The sequence below is a fragment of the Rissa tridactyla genome, chromosome 8 (genome assembly GCF_028500815.1).
Source record: "Rissa tridactyla isolate bRisTri1 chromosome 8, bRisTri1.patW.cur.20221130, whole genome shotgun sequence".
NCBI classification, from domain to species: Eukaryota; Metazoa; Chordata; class Aves; order Charadriiformes; family Laridae; genus Rissa; species Rissa tridactyla.
This window is the reverse complement of record NC_071473.1, coordinates 31,230,205-31,246,420: the sequence shown is the minus strand read 5'-3', so window position 1 is coordinate 31,246,420 and position 16,216 is coordinate 31,230,205. Positions and strand designations below refer to the sequence as shown.

The window sequence follows — 16,216 nt, the reverse complement described above, 5'->3', positions numbered from 1 at the left end:
ACAGTTCTCCACAGCAAGTGTCATATTTCCAGGACCACCCACCTGCTTCATAAGTGGTTACATAGTTTCACTAACAAGGAATTAGGTTTTGTCACATGTATTAATGGTTTTATTATGGCCTAATGGTTTTCACAGAAACTTGCACTGGTTTTATGAATGTGTATATTAAATTAGGGTTGGATTATTGCCAGGTGTGTTTCTATTGGGATTATAGTAGAAACTAAGTGAGATGAGGGGAGGGCAGCAGATGTTGTCTACCTTGACTTCAGCAAGGTGTTTGACACGGTCTCCCACAGCATCCTCGTAGGGAAGCTTTGAAAGTGTGGATTAGATAAATGGACACTGGGGTGGATTGAAAACTGGTTGAAAGACAGAGCTCAGAGGGTCATGATTAGGGGCACGGAGTCTAGTTAGAGGTCAGTAACAAGTGGTGTTCCCCAGGGCTCAATAGTGGGTCCAGTCCTGTTCAATATATTCATCAATGACCTGGATGAGGGGATAGAGTGCACCCTCAGCAAATTTGACGATGACACAAAGCTGGGAGGGGTGGCTGACACACCAGAAGGCTGTGCTGCCATACAGTGAGACCTGGACAAGGCTGGAGATTTGGGCAGAGAGGAACCTTAAGGAATTCAATAAGGGCAAGTGTAGGGTGCTGCACCTGGGGAGGAATAACCCCATGCACCAGTACAGGTTGGGGGCTGACCTGCTGGGGAGCAGCTCTGTGTAAAGACACCTGAGAGTCCTGGTGGACAACAGGATGACCATGAGCCAGCAATGTGCCCTTGTGGCCAAGAAGGCCAATGGCATCCTGGGATACATCAAGAAGAGTGTGGCCAGCAGGTGGAGGGAGGTCATCCTCCCCCTCTACTCTGCCCTGGTGAGGCCGCATCTGGAGTGCTGTGTCCAGCTCTGGGCTCCCCAGTTCAAGAAGGACAGGGAACTGCTGGAGAGGGTACAGCAAGGGGCTACCAAGATGATTAGGGGACTGGAACACCTCTCTTATGAGGAAAGGCTGAAGGATTTGGGTCTCTTCGGTCTGGAAAAAAGACGACAGAGGGGGGATCTTATCAATGCTTATAAATACTTAAAGGGTGGGTGTCAGGAGGATTGGGGCCAGGCTCTTTTCAGTGGTGGCCGGCAACAGGACAAGAGGTAAAGGGCCCAAACTTGAGCATAGGAAGTTCCACCTAAACATGAGGAGGAACTTCTTTACTTTGAGGGTGGCAGAGCCCTGGCACAGGCTGCCCAGAGAGGTGGTGGAGTCTCCGTCTCTGGAGACATTCCAAACCCGCCTGAACGTGTTCCTGTGCAACCTGCTCTGGGTGACCCTGCTCTGGCAGGGGGGTTGGACTAGATGATCTCCAGAGGTCCCTTCCAACCCTACCAATCTGTGATTCTGGCTAAAACAATGGAATTACACCTGAATGCTGAATTGTACTGATTTATCAACGTTTAGCAAGTGCTTTAGCAATATTAACAGCTTTAGTAATATCCATCCTAAAACTCTGTTTAAATGGGACAGTCATAATAACAGAAGGGGAAATTCACTGAAATATAACATGCATCTTTGGAATCAGAACAACATTTTAGAGAGGCCAATAGAACTGGTTTGGCTGATTTACAGTTTCTGCTGGATTTATAAGTGTTTTGTTATTTCCCGATTTTGAATGGGATGAAGTGTTATTAGCTGAAATTCAGCAGATTTCACCTTCTTAGGGTGAAATGATGGTGGTGGGTGGAAGAAGACAAAGTCCTTTCCTTCTCCCCTTAGAAATCAGCAGGGCAGAACTCCACCTTGTGCTTCCTGGATGACTGGGCAGAGAGATCCCTCGAGTACCTAAGGAAGCAGCCTTACTCCCACCACGTCACATGTGTTTTTACAAGCAATTACATCATGTTCTATGGACTCTTATATTTCTTATTTGTAACTTTCTGCGGACAGAAAGTTTTTTGACTTTGTGTTACTTTATTTCTCCTTCTTTGTAGTTATCAAATGAATTAAAACAAGTCTTTATTGATTTCAAGAAAAATAATAGTGTGAGGCAATGCTGTTTCCATTAATGTAAGCAGTTTCTGTACAAAAAGGATTCAGCTCTGTTAATAGGGAGGAACTATTCTGCAGCGGGGTTTCCTGTACATCTGTGCTAGAGAGGAGCACATCTCATCCTAGTGAGGGAAGAGCAGCATGTGAAGCTATTAGAGATGACCTGTAATATGGAGTAGAAAAAATGTCCAGATGAATGCATAAAAATACCTTTATCATGTTGGTATTTGTGTTGAAGCGAACCATTTTATAATCCAAGCTGCTATGAAGGACTGCCCTACCAGGATGAGTACAAAGAGAAGGCAGAGTAGTCTGTTGATCTGCCTTATGTAGTCTACATAACATGCACTGGAGTTAATTTGGAAAGTGTCAAAAATGTATTTTTAATTGTGTGATGTGATTTGCTTTACAGGAAAACACCCCAGATGAGACATGTATAATAGTGTATAACATGCACAAGGAAGCTAGAACGCTTTTGGTGAGCTTTAAGCAGCATTTAAAATTGCAACCCCACAGGATGTTTTTATCTCATAAAATATTAGTAGCATTACAGCTGAGATCTGTTGTGTTTTAATACCATGTTATTGTTATATGTCTCTTATCTGTATACATGACTCTGCAACACCAGTTAATCACTCTTCACGTAATGCGATTCAAAAAAGTTTTGTTAAAGTCAGTAATGAGCTACACTGATTCACGCTTGCTGAAGATCTAGTCCAAGGTTCATAAAGTGCATTGAAATAAGAGGTAACAGGTACCACAGAAATGCAAAACATTATGTCAGCGAGATAAATGGAAGAAGGCTGTCTTCCATTTTTACCAGTGAGAAAACACAAAAGTCTGAAAGTCTTGGGCACATTGTACCTTTAATCTGCAATCGTTTACATTTTTCTGGTGTTGGGTCTGAATTTTGTTATGCCTAGTGAAATATCCTGCAATATCGGGCATGAATGGAGTTTTTTAATTAATAGACTGAGGCAAAAGAATTTTAGAAGTATTTCAGTTTAAAAGGGAGAAACTGATTGAAATGCTATTCATACTTTCAAAATGCTTGGTCAGAAAACCTAGCTCTATCATGTTTGGTTTTGCTGGGGTGGGGGGGAGGTGAGGGATGACTTCACATTGCAAACTTGATCAATGCTTCTACATGCTATCATGTTACAAATAATTGTGAAGAGGAAGATGTATCAGTGACACATGTGATAGACTCTGTCAGTCTTGAGGCCTGGCTATTCTTTATGCTTTTGCTCCAGCAGAGTATCTGGGAATTTACTTTAGTTTGGGAACCTTGGCCAGGGAGCTTGGGAGCCAAATCAGGAATGATGTCTATTTGAACTGGCAGACAGTGAATGACTGGCACTGAGCATAAGTAATCTGTGTTGTGAAGCTTTAAGGTGCCATTAGTTTTGAGAAAGTACTTACTGTCAGTATTCCTGAAATACTAACTTTTTGAGGCATAGAGGTCTGTCCTTTTGAATATTCGTGAGTAAAGCATAAGGTAATCCCTCTTGTAGGCATTATGTATGTGCATCCCACAGTGAAAAATGTGTGTCCTTGGGCCTGGTGGGACAAATTCTTCCCTTGGCTACATGAGAGAAAATGCAGAGTAAAGCCGTAGCTGTTGCTGATTTCTGCAGTGATGCAAATGAGAGCTGAATTCACCCCAATGCCTATATCTGGTATTTTGCATAGAAATGCTCACTGTGCTGAAACATACTCGCATTTGCAAGAATGTGTCTGTGTAGTTTACATTTCCAATTTTAATTTTTGAGCCATGCGTAAGAGACTCCAGGGAACAGTGTGTACTGTCAGCAGAAGTTATCTTTTTGATGAATCAGGCACATTGTTTGTACCCCTGCATTTGATAGACGTGTTGTAATAAGGTCCTGAACTGCTTACTGTGTCTTTATGTACCTTCCCTCTCAGCAGTTGTAACTATTGTGCTGCTTGACCTATATTAATGGTACTACAAACAACAAGTTTAACCATTAACTTGTGAGCCCTGTTTAAATGGATTTTTGCCAAGAGATGAGAACCAAAGATTTAAGGAGGTAAAAATTAAAAAAAGAGGGCTACCCAATGTAAAGTTTTTCAGTGCTTACTGGTCCGATGTGAAGGGTGGGAGGGAGTTCAAAGATCTAAGAATAAAACCTAACATGACGTTATTATGATTTGAACAACTAGAGCCATTCAAGGTATGTAAAAATGCCATCTTAGATGTTTTGTTTGTTAAATAGCTTGTGCATTTTATCTCTTTGGTTATTCCAATGAGGCTTGCTCGCTGTATTATCTATATCCATACATACTCTGTACCAAGAACAGGCTGAGAGGGTTACACTGAAGGGGGTAAATAATGCCTGCTACTGCTGCCTGGGAAAAGAGAGGCTGGCTCTCAGTAACTTGTGAGGAGATAGTGAAAGCCAGAAAGAGTCCAAGTGAAAGGATCCGGTGTCAGACTAGCGCTTGACATACAGAAAGAGCAGTCTGATTCAGCTTGATTTAGTTGGGCTGCATCTCGGAAACTTAACTTCTTGCACAGAACTTGAATTTTAGATCATTTAATAGAAGCCAAAACTCTAATTTCTGATATGCATGACTACGTCATCTCAGGAATAAGCATCTGTGACAGATTCATAGTAACTGCCCTGTACGTGCACAAAGCCAACAGCAAATGTGTGATGGGTCAGTACCTGGTGTGATTTGATCCTTCATGGAAAAGTGATTCTATGTCTCTAAGCTTATTGACATCAGTGATTTTTGACTAAGGCCCTTAAAGGGTGGGCATACAAAAGTTAAATGGGGGGTGGAGGCTGGGAAGTGGTATGTTCTGGGATGTCCTGCCAAAACCTCTGTTTTCCTTGATAAAGCTGCCTCTTCTCATGCATGCAGGCATTTAAATCTGCTACTGTTTTCATTTGGTGGTTATCTCTCTCTCTGCTGGGATTTCACCATTCTGGCTCCACAAGGCATATGTAGGGTGTCTTGTGCAATCAAATAGTGTGTGTCCTGCTGGGTCCTGGTGATAATGCCAGAAATGTGTGCTTTAGCTAAAAGTAGCAGCTGATATTCATAGGTGCAAATGTCTGTGGTTCATTCTCTGCAGCTGAGCTGTTCTCAGGCATTGTTACAGATGTGGGTTAAGCATTAGGTAGCCCTGTGCACATAATCAAAACTGAGAATCTGAGTGAAAATCCCTCACACTTGTTTGAGAGTCTGTTGCGGAAACACAAAATTACCTATTTTACTTTAAGTGCAGCAAAACACGCTGTTAGAAAACATGCTTTAGAAACATATGGCATTTGTGCGTTTGTCCTTATTCCGATGTAGTTAAACTGAGGTGAGTAGAACTTTATCTGTCTTGTCTGTCTTGTCACTAATACAGATTTTTTTTTTTTTTTTTTGGTTGAAACAGGTAAACTGAGACAAATCCTTGCCATTCCTGATCTCAAGAGTTGTTAACTGAGTAATACTCTTTGGGCCTTTATGTGAAGATTGCAAATAGGTTGGTAAACATTTAATTAAACTACAAGAAGCTTTGTAATAGGAAGGGAAGCAGTGAGCAAGACTATCAACAATTTAGTGATGTATAAGCCAAGTCAGGGAGGGAATCCCGTGATTGTGGCTGCCAGAATTCTCTAACCAGTGGCTTCCTTGTCTCTCTTGGATTCCTAAAGAAAAAAGAGGCACAGTCACCCTTATGAGGAAGTGATCTGAGAGTCAACAGGAAAAAACCAGAAACATTGGGGAAGGCTTGTTGGGAGCAAACAAAAATGCAACTTTGGCCACAGGATTGTTCTTGCCTCTAGGTTTCTGTCATTGCACTTCTCTCCCCTGATGCCAGTAATTCCCAAGGTTTCCATTTAAGCAAGTTAAACTGGTAAAAAGCCTTGCGTATAGGTGATTCCTAAGGGTTATTTCTGCTTGTGTTAGTTCGTTATTCCTGAAATTTTCAGAAGCAAGTTTAGCTGAGGGAAATCTGTTTTAAAGTTTGTCCATACATGTAGCGGCATGAATTTCTTTAATCTGGATTAGCAGGCACAGTTTTGCTTCACCCAGAGCAAAGGTGGGAGCAGGGCAGGCCCCCATGCTTACTCCCCTCTTCTGTGTCTCTATCCCTTCAATTCGGAAACAGCTATGTTCAGAATGAGGTCACAGCACGGTGATTTTGTTCTGAACATTAAATTTTGTTCTAGCAGCTGTGCTGGCTGGCACCCATGCAAAGAAATTTAGCATTTTCCACTGTATTGGTACAACAGTATGATTTTTATTTTCCTCGGAGCCTAATGGGCACGTTCCGGCTTGTAATCATGAGAGGGTCTGGCAGATGAGCTTTTGAGATGCTTGTTAGAACTCTGGTGAGCAGCTCCCTATAGTTTTGTGTGTTCAAACAGCTTGCAAGTCATTAGATTTTTCTCCTTCTGGTGACTCTAGGTGGGAAGGCTTGTTTACTTACTAGTTTAAAGCACCTTGTTTAGGTGTTCACATGTTAACCTGATGAGAAGGAAAGGGAAAATCTGAAGTAGAATGAACCTTTTTGCCTTTTTTGTGAGAAATGAAAGAAATTTAGTCACAGAATGTGACCTGTACAAATATGGGCAAGACAGGCTAAAGTAAAGCAGCAGATTCAACTTCATGTCTTCTTATAGCTTGCAAAACAGTTATCTGCAAAGAGGTCCAGTGACAATAAACTGACACAACAGAGCACAATGCAGTTTCTTTTTGCTCCTTTAGTCAGTCTATCCTGCAGCAGCTGCCATAATAGGACAGCATCTATTAGTATCTTGATACTTTCTATGTTAAAAGGTTAGTGTGAGCTGTCTTGAGAGAATTTTGTCTCATATCAGAGCTATAAACCTTATCTCAGTAAATAGAATAAAGCTGGCTAATGATCACTAACTTTATGTTCTTTTCTTTCAGGGGATAGGTTTGAAAAGGTAGTAATTTCTTTCAACAATACCAAAAGCATTTTAGAGAAAATAGTCTTCATTACATATCAGTAAAGATAAGTAGACTTTTTTTAGGCTACTTATCACCTGTATTCTCATGTAGAGTGTAAGTATGGTGTGGATAGATCTTGCTTCTGAGTATTTATATCCCAGGTCCATGCGCTTCTTAGGCAGACCTCCTATGGAAGTTAGTGGGAGTCTTGCATGTTTTAGGATTGTGTGATTTTATTTTTATTGAAGATATCTCAGAGAAGACAAACTCGTTAGAATAATCAGGGAGAAATGGAAACAACTTGTGTTCATTATGTAGCTCTTCTGAAACGGAGGGTTGCCAGCTGGAGGCAGACATATGTATGTACAAGATTGCAGCTGGGAGGGCAATCTAAATTCCTTAAAAGCAACTAGATGGTGCTTGTATTTATTGCAAACTGTGTGCAAGGTAAAGCTCAGGAGCAAGGAAATCTGTTGTGAAATGGCAAGAAAAGGATCATGTTTGCAAACAAGTACATTTTAAATGAGTAATAGGATCAAGTGAGCATTATATCCAGATCTTGTGAGACACCTTGGGATCCCCACGTGCACATCAAGCACGGATAGATAAAAAAACCCAAATTGTACAGGACCAGAGTGTCTCTATTTGTACCCAAAAGACTGGGACATAATGTCAGTTATTCACTGAAAATCAGGAGTTTCTCCAGCTCAGTATATTTGGACTTTTAATGGCATTCAAATTGATATACAGAAGCAGGTCTTTTACCCCAAGAAGCCCTTTCTTTTCTTTTTTCTATTTTTTTTCTTCTCCTCAGCCTCACTTAATTGCTTTCTCTGTTAATGCTTGCTGTACCTCTCTTAGCACTTGCTCCTGCCGGAGTCTCTCTTTTGATAAGTTTCAGCTATGCTATTCACTCCAGCGATCTTACTTGGCACTTATTCCAAAGGATGCACTAGTTTCTAAATGAAATAGTTCTGCTTCGTTTGTTTCCTTGTGCTTGTATCTGCTACCTTATGAACTCTACAGTACTACATGCAGGTTATCAAAAGCTGTTCTATTAAATTATGCATTAACCAGCAGTAGATGTTTACAGTGTGTGTTTAATGGCATAATATCACAAACATCGCACAGTATAAGGACAATAGCTCTGTAAAAAGTATATTGTTATGAGCTAAAAAACTGAAATAATCAGGATTTAGAACTCAGTAAAATGAGAATTTTGGTCAGACCAGCCTCAGGAGTTTACAGACTATAAAATGTACCCTGTGCAGACTGTCTTCCCTTGTCTTTATGTGGGAAAACACCTTGGAGTTTTGTCTGTGTGAGGGTTATAGGGCTGAAGCTCAATTGCAGTAGTATAGAACTTCAGCTGTGCCAAATCACATATCTCGGAATGATTTGAACATTTTCAGAACTGGTGATACTTGAATGTTTTAGTGCCTTTCTTCACAAAGACTCACCCTTATCAGCATCACATTAAAGGGGTGCTGAAAGCAGATGATGAATCTTATACGACAAAATGTTGCAAACCTTTGAGAAATATAATTAAACTGTTCTTAATATCAGAGTCATGAAAAGGTTCGTAAGAGAAGAACCTGTTTATTTGCAAGCTGCTTCAGGAAAGAAGCCTGCCTGGAAAGTGCCTGCCTCTACTGTCCTATTAGTTGGTTTTGGTTGTATAGAACTAGCATCCAGGCATCCAAAGGAATGTGTCCCTGTTTTGCTAGCTATTAGTACGTATGTAAGCTATTAGGATTTGCTTGGAGGTTTTTGTCATCTGAGGATGTGAAGGTAAAAGAAAGTGTTATAATGTTTTGGGTTTTGGATGGGGCTAGGTACGAAGTGATGAAGTACTTTACCAAGCTCGAATGAGACGGGAAGCAACTTAGTTCTTTTGATTGTGGTCTGATGTCTTACCAGGAAGACGTTATGGATGTGAGACTCCAAGTTAACGTTTTTCTTCAAAAGATGACTGTTTCCATAAAAAATGGCACATTGCGTTGTAGCTCAGCTCTTTCTTTGCCTTTTAAATCAGATTCTCACAAGACAGTGTAATCTTTGACAGAAGCGTTATTTCTGTAACAGCTGGTCTACTTGCTATTTTTGGTCCAAAACTCGTAGTCTTGGCCATCCACTCGCTTGCTTCCTGGCCGTTCCTGTATTCCTATAAAATATATACTGTCCCAACATAATAGTTAATATTGCAAGACTTAATATTTTGAGGTTGAAGATAAGAAATTAAATGCTGTTAATGTGGTGGATACGTTGTGGACTCTGAGGACATGGGTTGATTCTGCACTGGAGTAGTGTAGATCCTGAATGTCTCTATTTTTTATATTGGCAGGTTCTGGTCATGCTTCCCTGGTCCAGGGCTACTCGTGACTTTGTTCCTTGAGTTGCTAGTTCTGGTACACCTGTCTTCCAGCCGTGCTCATGGAAGGTCAGTCAATGTCCCTTAGTGTGTAATGTGGGAAGTAGGCACCGAGCCTTATTTAGTTCTTCTGCTTGAGTACTCCTTTCCTGCCCTATTCTAGTCATACTGAATTTTCCATTTGGGGAACTGTAGCTGGACCAAGGTTTTTGAGGACTGAGGAACTGGATTTTACTCAAATCCAAAAGAGGTCTTAGTTTCTGTGACATTGCATGGGATCAGCATCCTGAGACCATCGTGTTATCTAGAGTAATCAGAAAAGAGTCTTCCTGGAGACATGTTAGGAAACTAAAAATACAGTTTTTACTGGAGAATAATGCTGAGTTTCCCCAGTGGTCCAGATACTGGGGATGAGATAGAAGTGCCCATAAAGCTCACTTATTTTCTGGCAAACATATTTTTACTACTTCCACCCAGAAGGCTCTTCTTCACAACCACAGACAGGCCAGTCTGAAGTTACTCTTTCATGACCCTCACTTAAAAAAAGTGGCATCTCTTATTATGAAAGACTTAATGGTGCTTTTAATAATGTTTTTAATATTTTATTCTTTGGGGAGTCACCTGGACATGTTGTTGTGTATAATGAAATGAGCCAAATGGCTCTTCACAACAGCTGTGGTAAACATACAAGTGATTTTGCTGCTTTGAAAACAGGAAAAAAACCTCTTGTGTTGCATCATTCTGGCTGGGAAGTGCTTACGGTTATTGTGACAGGACTGTATTTTGAGCAATTGTTGGTGATTTGGTTTTTAGCACACAAAGAAAGTAATAAATCTGTCACCCTGAGAAATCAGGTTGTGACCTAAAGGAAGGAGCAAATTGTGGCTTTAGGTAAAAAAGAGTGACCTGTCTATGAGGGTCATTTATCATTATAACAAAATTGCTGGTGCCCTCCTAGCTGACCAGGAAAGAAAGGCTGTGGTAAGCAGAATAGAGGGATGCAAGCATCCGAATATTTTTAACTGATCAATATTTTCAGGATTTACAAGCAGCCAAAAACCTGTCAGCATGCAGAGTGAGTGCACTGTGCATTTGTTCTCAGAAAGAAAACAAGAGAGAATGGGTTTAATTTGACAATTAAAAATGAAATACATTTTAGATTTGGCATAAATTGTTTAATTCAAAACTGTATCAGATGCCCTTAGCAGCCTGTATATCTTGTACAGTGGTACAGAAAATGGGTATCAAACAAAACTCCCAAGAAGGTAAAAACCAATAAATAAGCAACAACATAAATCTCTTCAAGGCGGTGTTAGCATTATTTTCTAGTACTCCATGTGCCGCATGCTCAGTGTCTCAGAACTCATTTGGGATACGTGGCTTCATTGAAAGTAACAGTCACAAACTGTTTTTGATTAAAAAAAGAAACAAACCTCCAAACTTTCTTTCTTACCCCACCATAATTTATTCTACATTATCCTATATATAAATAATTTTACATGTATCTTATAAAAATAAAAAAAGGAATAGCAAAAAAATAAAAAAAGGAATAGCATAGATAAAAATATAAATTAAAAATAATTAAAAATTATTTTTATAATTTTATTTTTTATTTTATAATAATTTTAAATAAAAATTATTAAAAATAAAAAAAGGAATAGCAGAACAAGTTCAGTGCCACAACTGAGCTTGGCAGAGATCGTAACCATTGCAAAGGATATGTTCAATGAGTTCAAGTCTGACTTGCATGGAATACCAGCTGAACATGTTTTGAAATAAAAGATTGAAAAGAGGAGATATTTTTATGTCATTATTCTTAAGTATCAAATCTTTCTCAGAATTAAAAATACTTCTGGCTAATTCTGGAAAATATTTTCCTGCTGTTCAATCTCTCCTAGTTGTGAATTTTCTCTTTAATCTGTTTATAGAGTATGCAAAGGCATAATGAAAGAGTGGGGGGAAATAAACCCAACACAATTTCTTGTACAGTAATTTTCATGTCAATTGCTAATTTCTGTTGATTGCCTTAGTGCAGGAGTGTCTTATCAGACCAGAACATCCAATGCTAAAAACCATTTCTGACGTGTTTAGAAAAGCTTTTATGTTTTAGGCTATCACCTATTGTTAGGCATTACAAGTATTATACTATATTATGAATGCTTCACAAAGCTATTTTAATACAACTTATGAGGGCATTTTAATATATCAAGGCTGGCAAAGTACTGTACTCTTTCAATGCATCATAAAGGTAAAATAGTAATTTATAATATGAACTGTCTTTTTAATGCATATTGATAATACGTTGTTCATTGTGGCTTTATTGAGGAAATCACTTTGGCATAATTTTAAGCATAAATATAAATTCCATTGATTTATTCAGACTTGACTACATGGCAGTGCCAAAATCTGGTGTAATACCGCACCAAAGCACCCTGTCAGATCTTACCAGTGCAGAGGACCAGGCTGGGCTGAAAGCATTTAACTGAAGTTTCATGACTCATGCTCTAAAAAGATTAGGCTTTTTTTCAGCAATTCCTCCAATTTGAGGAGTTAACAAAGTTACCCTGGAAAATAGTATCCTAAACTTGTCATTGGAGAGCAACATTTTTGTTTCACTCCTTCCTGAGAATGTTGAAAGTGATCTTTATCCTGATAGCATGATTTTTTTCCCCCTACTTCTAGTTAAAAAGGAAATGAAGAAGTTCTGTCACCAATATGTCTTCAACATATTTTGTTCAATTTTGGTTTTAAGATTTAGTTCCAAATTTTGTGAGTGTGTGCTTTTGCCTTTGTGTTCAGGAAGGTTTTCTTCATTGTATTTGATATGTACCCATAAAATAAACTAGATTACTCTCCTTGTCAGATTTGCATTTGGTGAAAAACCAAATGGACTCTTTTCCATCTAAGACTCAGCCCCAGGGGAAAAAAAAAGAGACTAGTAATAAGTTATTAACTGAGGTCAGATTTCCAGAAAAAACATCCATCTATTCTTTTCAGTTTCTGTATTATGTATTCTGTTTTTTTGCTTTCATTAAAACCATTATCAAAGATAAGTTTCTAAAGGTGTCTTCCAACATTTTTGTTGCAAATTCTAAATTAGAATGTAGAAAAACTTGTCTGATATGTGAAAGTCCTTTTCTAAATCTGGTCCTTCTATTTGTATCTGATTCGGCATTTGGCTACGGATCAGTAAAGAGGTAAATGTGTAATGTAAGATTTCTTGTGTAAAGGTAACAGCATAAAAATGTGGACTTATTCTGGTATTTTTTTTGGTATCTTCAGGCTTAATATCACCCTAAAAAGTGTGGCTATAGCTTTTGCATGTGTTTGAAATAGGTCACTAGGTTTCCCTTGAGGTCTGGGACTAGGCTACCAGGAGTGAAGGGTCCGGTCCACCACTCAGCAAAATCAAGAGAGCGATCTCTTCAGCTCTCACAGCTTACGCTACACTTCAACCAAAAAGACACCAGTCAATATAATAACTTAGACTGCAATGAAAATTGCTACTTGTGAAACTACAGAAGCAAGAAGCCAAAAGCAAAAAAATTTTGCTCTGGAACAAAAATCAAGCTGTTCTGTGAAAGAACTGAAGCATGGAGTCCTGTAAAAGTGTTTCTTTTGTTGTTTTGCTCCCCTTGGCAGCAATAATTTGACTCTTTTTTTCCTTACCCCTCCAGATGCCTGATAGTGCCTGTTTTCTTCCCTCCTTTGATACTGACTTCATTATTTCTCAGATTTTCATCACTCTTGATTTAAACTAGCTGGTATTTAAAAAATAAAAATTTATTGTAGGAAGACCAAGAGAAAGACAGAAAAAAAAACCCCAAAGAAACAAATCTACAACTATGGCATATAGCTGTTCCTGTGCTGAAATGATGGTTTCTCCCCTTAACACCTTAATATTTGATTTTTAGTCACTTCATAAAAAATTGTCTGTGGCAAAAATCCAAATTACAACAGTGAAGTAATGCACAAGTAGAAAAGAAAACTGTGGAAAAGGTTTCTGTGTTTGTAAGGTATTTCACCATAAATACAGCTGTTTCCTGTAACTTTTGGAATGGATTTGAGGAAGGTTTGTCTGGAAATGTCACACGAGACCCTCTAAGCAATACTAATATTGTTCTGTCCATGAGGTGTAGTTTGTATTCATTTCAGTAAAGATCTATTGTACTTTTGTCTGCTTCGACTATTCCCTTAAGAATGAAGTTTACATTTTAGAAAGTGGCAAGATATTGAATTTGCCATGAGGTTATAGCAAGCTGTAGGCAGCAACTGAAGGAGATATATCTTTACACACTGAAACTTAGACATTTCTAATTTTTATAAGAGTATAAAACTTGATGCTGAAGCCTCTTTTCAGTTAACAGAGTATAATGTACATTTGGGCTTGCTCATCCCTGAGAATTATAGCTGAGATTGTGGCGATATAAAATACAGGATTTATGAAAGGGGAGAGCATACACAATTTTGACGTATAATCCAGGGTCGAAACTGTTTGGAGCTTAAATTATCAAATGTGTGGGTAATCCTTCCTTCCCAATATACATGTAAGTTAAGGCTATTAAATATCTACAAAGCTACCAATCAAACACCTTTTTATTTATCTAGATAAAATGTCAAGAGTTATGATTTCTCAATGTCTTGTTAGTACAGAAACCACTTAATGATGTCTGCAACAGCACCATTGCTTTGCTCATGCTAATTAATCAAATACTAAGTTGCAATGTGTTTTCCTTGCATCTTTTTTGTGCCTCGTAGGAGCCATAGATGTTGCTAATCAGCTTTTTTGTACCATATTATCTCTTTAAGAACTTTCTGATTCAGATGTGAAGTATTATTAGGACAAAGGTGGCAGGTTTTGTCTGGCCAACTTATTTTCTTTGCTATTTTTAGAAACAAATGTGCTTGTATTGTGCACCATAGATTGGCACTTAGATGAGGTTGGGGTAAGCAGCTAATCTATCATATCTGGATAATAGACATCAGTGATATTGCTTTGCAAGGTTTACCCTCTTTGATTTATACTAGGGGATTGTTTTTTATGGGACTTCTAGAATGTTTGTCACTGAATAATGTTTTTATGACCAAAGCACAAACACAAAGCCATTATTTCTTTTAAAGCTGTCGACGAACAGTTTGATTAAATTTGTACATATTTTGAGAGCATTCAGACTGGAAGCCATCAGGTACAATGAACACAAGATGCTTCTAAAACAATAGTGGAACTGGGCCTGAATTGCTATTGACCGTCACCTTGTAGAGTTGTTTACAACAGGGGGATGTAAAAATACGACCAAGTCAAAATGACAGCACTTAACAAGCAGCCTCTACTCCCTCTATGCTGATCTAAAAGTCTGCATAAACTTCAGCACAATGCAGACTTGAGCCATTGTCCATTAAGCGTCAAGAAATGTTCAGCTAAGACACTTCAATTAATTTTTAGCCTGCTTCGTTGGTCCTGAAGTGTTTAAAATCTTTACTATAACTCAATTGCAATAAGTTTAAAAACTGTTGTGAAAATGAAATAGGAATGCACACCCGCAGCTGGTATATGGATACATGGCTCTCTTCGTATAGTGATATTCTTGCTTGTAAGCAATAAGCGTGTGCTATGTTTGAGTATAATAACAGATATTACTTGCTGATGAGCAACTGATTACTTCATCTAGTTTTGTGTCCCTTGGTACAGGAAAGAATGGATTAAACTGGAGTGAGTTCAGTAGAAGCCATCAGACTCCTTGGGGGCTGGAGCAGAAGCCCTGTGAAGAAGAGGCTGAGGGTCAAGGGCTTGCTCAGCCTGGAGGGAAGGAAGGATGGTGGGGGACCTAACAGCAGAAGATGGAGCCAGGGTCTCAGAGGTGCAGGACAAGAAAACAAAAGACTGGTCATAAATTGAATCAGGTGGTCTGATGTAAATAAAAAGAAAAAAGTCACTAAAAGCATAACAAAGCAGTGGAACAGTTTTTTGGAGGAAGCTGTGCAATCCGTCTTGGAGGTTTTCTGGAACTGTAAAAGCCCTGGGAAATATGGTCTGGATTCACTGCTGAAGCCGTTTTGAGTGGGAGGCGAGACAGAGATGCTCTGAGGTCCCTTCCAGATGGAATGATTCTGTGACCTTATTTTTCCTGACAGGATTAGGTGTTGAGATTTTTTGGAACTGTCTAGGGAATCTGGATCCTCCAGAGGACTTTTCAGATGCATGCAAAAGGGTTTGGAGCCTAACTGGGCTGTCTTTCAGAGGCAATTGGGTATTGAGGGCTATGCCCTTGGGAATCTGTTCTTACCTCTAGCCTCACTTATCTGAAAGGTTCTAGTGATTCCAGTAAACTCATTAAAATACACCCAGAGCTGGTAATCTGCCATTTGATGTCGGTGTAGAACATAAAGTCATCAATGAGGCAATTGCAGTGAAAGCTCTCAAAACTTGTAGAAAAACTACACTTTTGGGTAAGTGATCAGGGCAAAATGCATGTGGGCACAAGGAAGATGGGATCAAGTTCCCTTTAGCTACACTTTAAACTGATGAGGCTTAACTACACTGATAAGATAAACCCAAGACATTACAACTGAAGCAATGAAGGCTTCTTAGCCTGTAGCTTACAGTCAAAATTAAATGCCATTTTAATTGTATCCTTGAGGAAAACCACAATGTAAAGTGAAGAGAACTACATGTTCCTTAATGCTATGCAGAGGAGGCATAACAATGAAAAATCTTATCTAAGTGTTTGTAAACTAGCGTTTTGTCTTGAATCTACCAGTGGACAAACTATTCTGATGCCCTTCTGTTTGCTTTGGTCACTCTAGTCCTCACGTACTAGTGCTTGATTCAGCTCCGAAGCATCCTTCCTAACCAAGACATT

The 16,216-nt window shown here is 39.1% G+C and overlaps 1 long non-coding RNA gene across 3 annotated transcripts in view; it reads left to right on the top strand.

Annotated features, from left to right (window-relative positions):
- Nucleotides 1–4,151: 4,151 nt before the first annotated feature.
- The window catches only part of LOC128914152 (uncharacterized), an 86,480-nt gene continuing 74,415 nt past the window's right edge, over nt 4,152–16,216 (top strand). For 2 of the 3 annotated variants that reach the window (XR_008468201.1, XR_008468198.1), the window contains exons 1-2: nt 4,975–5,019; nt 5,460–5,549. This is a non-coding gene — a long non-coding RNA (uncharacterized LOC128914152). Of the gene's footprint in view, nt 4,243–4,974; nt 5,020–5,459; nt 5,550–16,216 lie in introns of those variants that run through there. The other variant, XR_008468200.1, reaches the window with a different exon arrangement.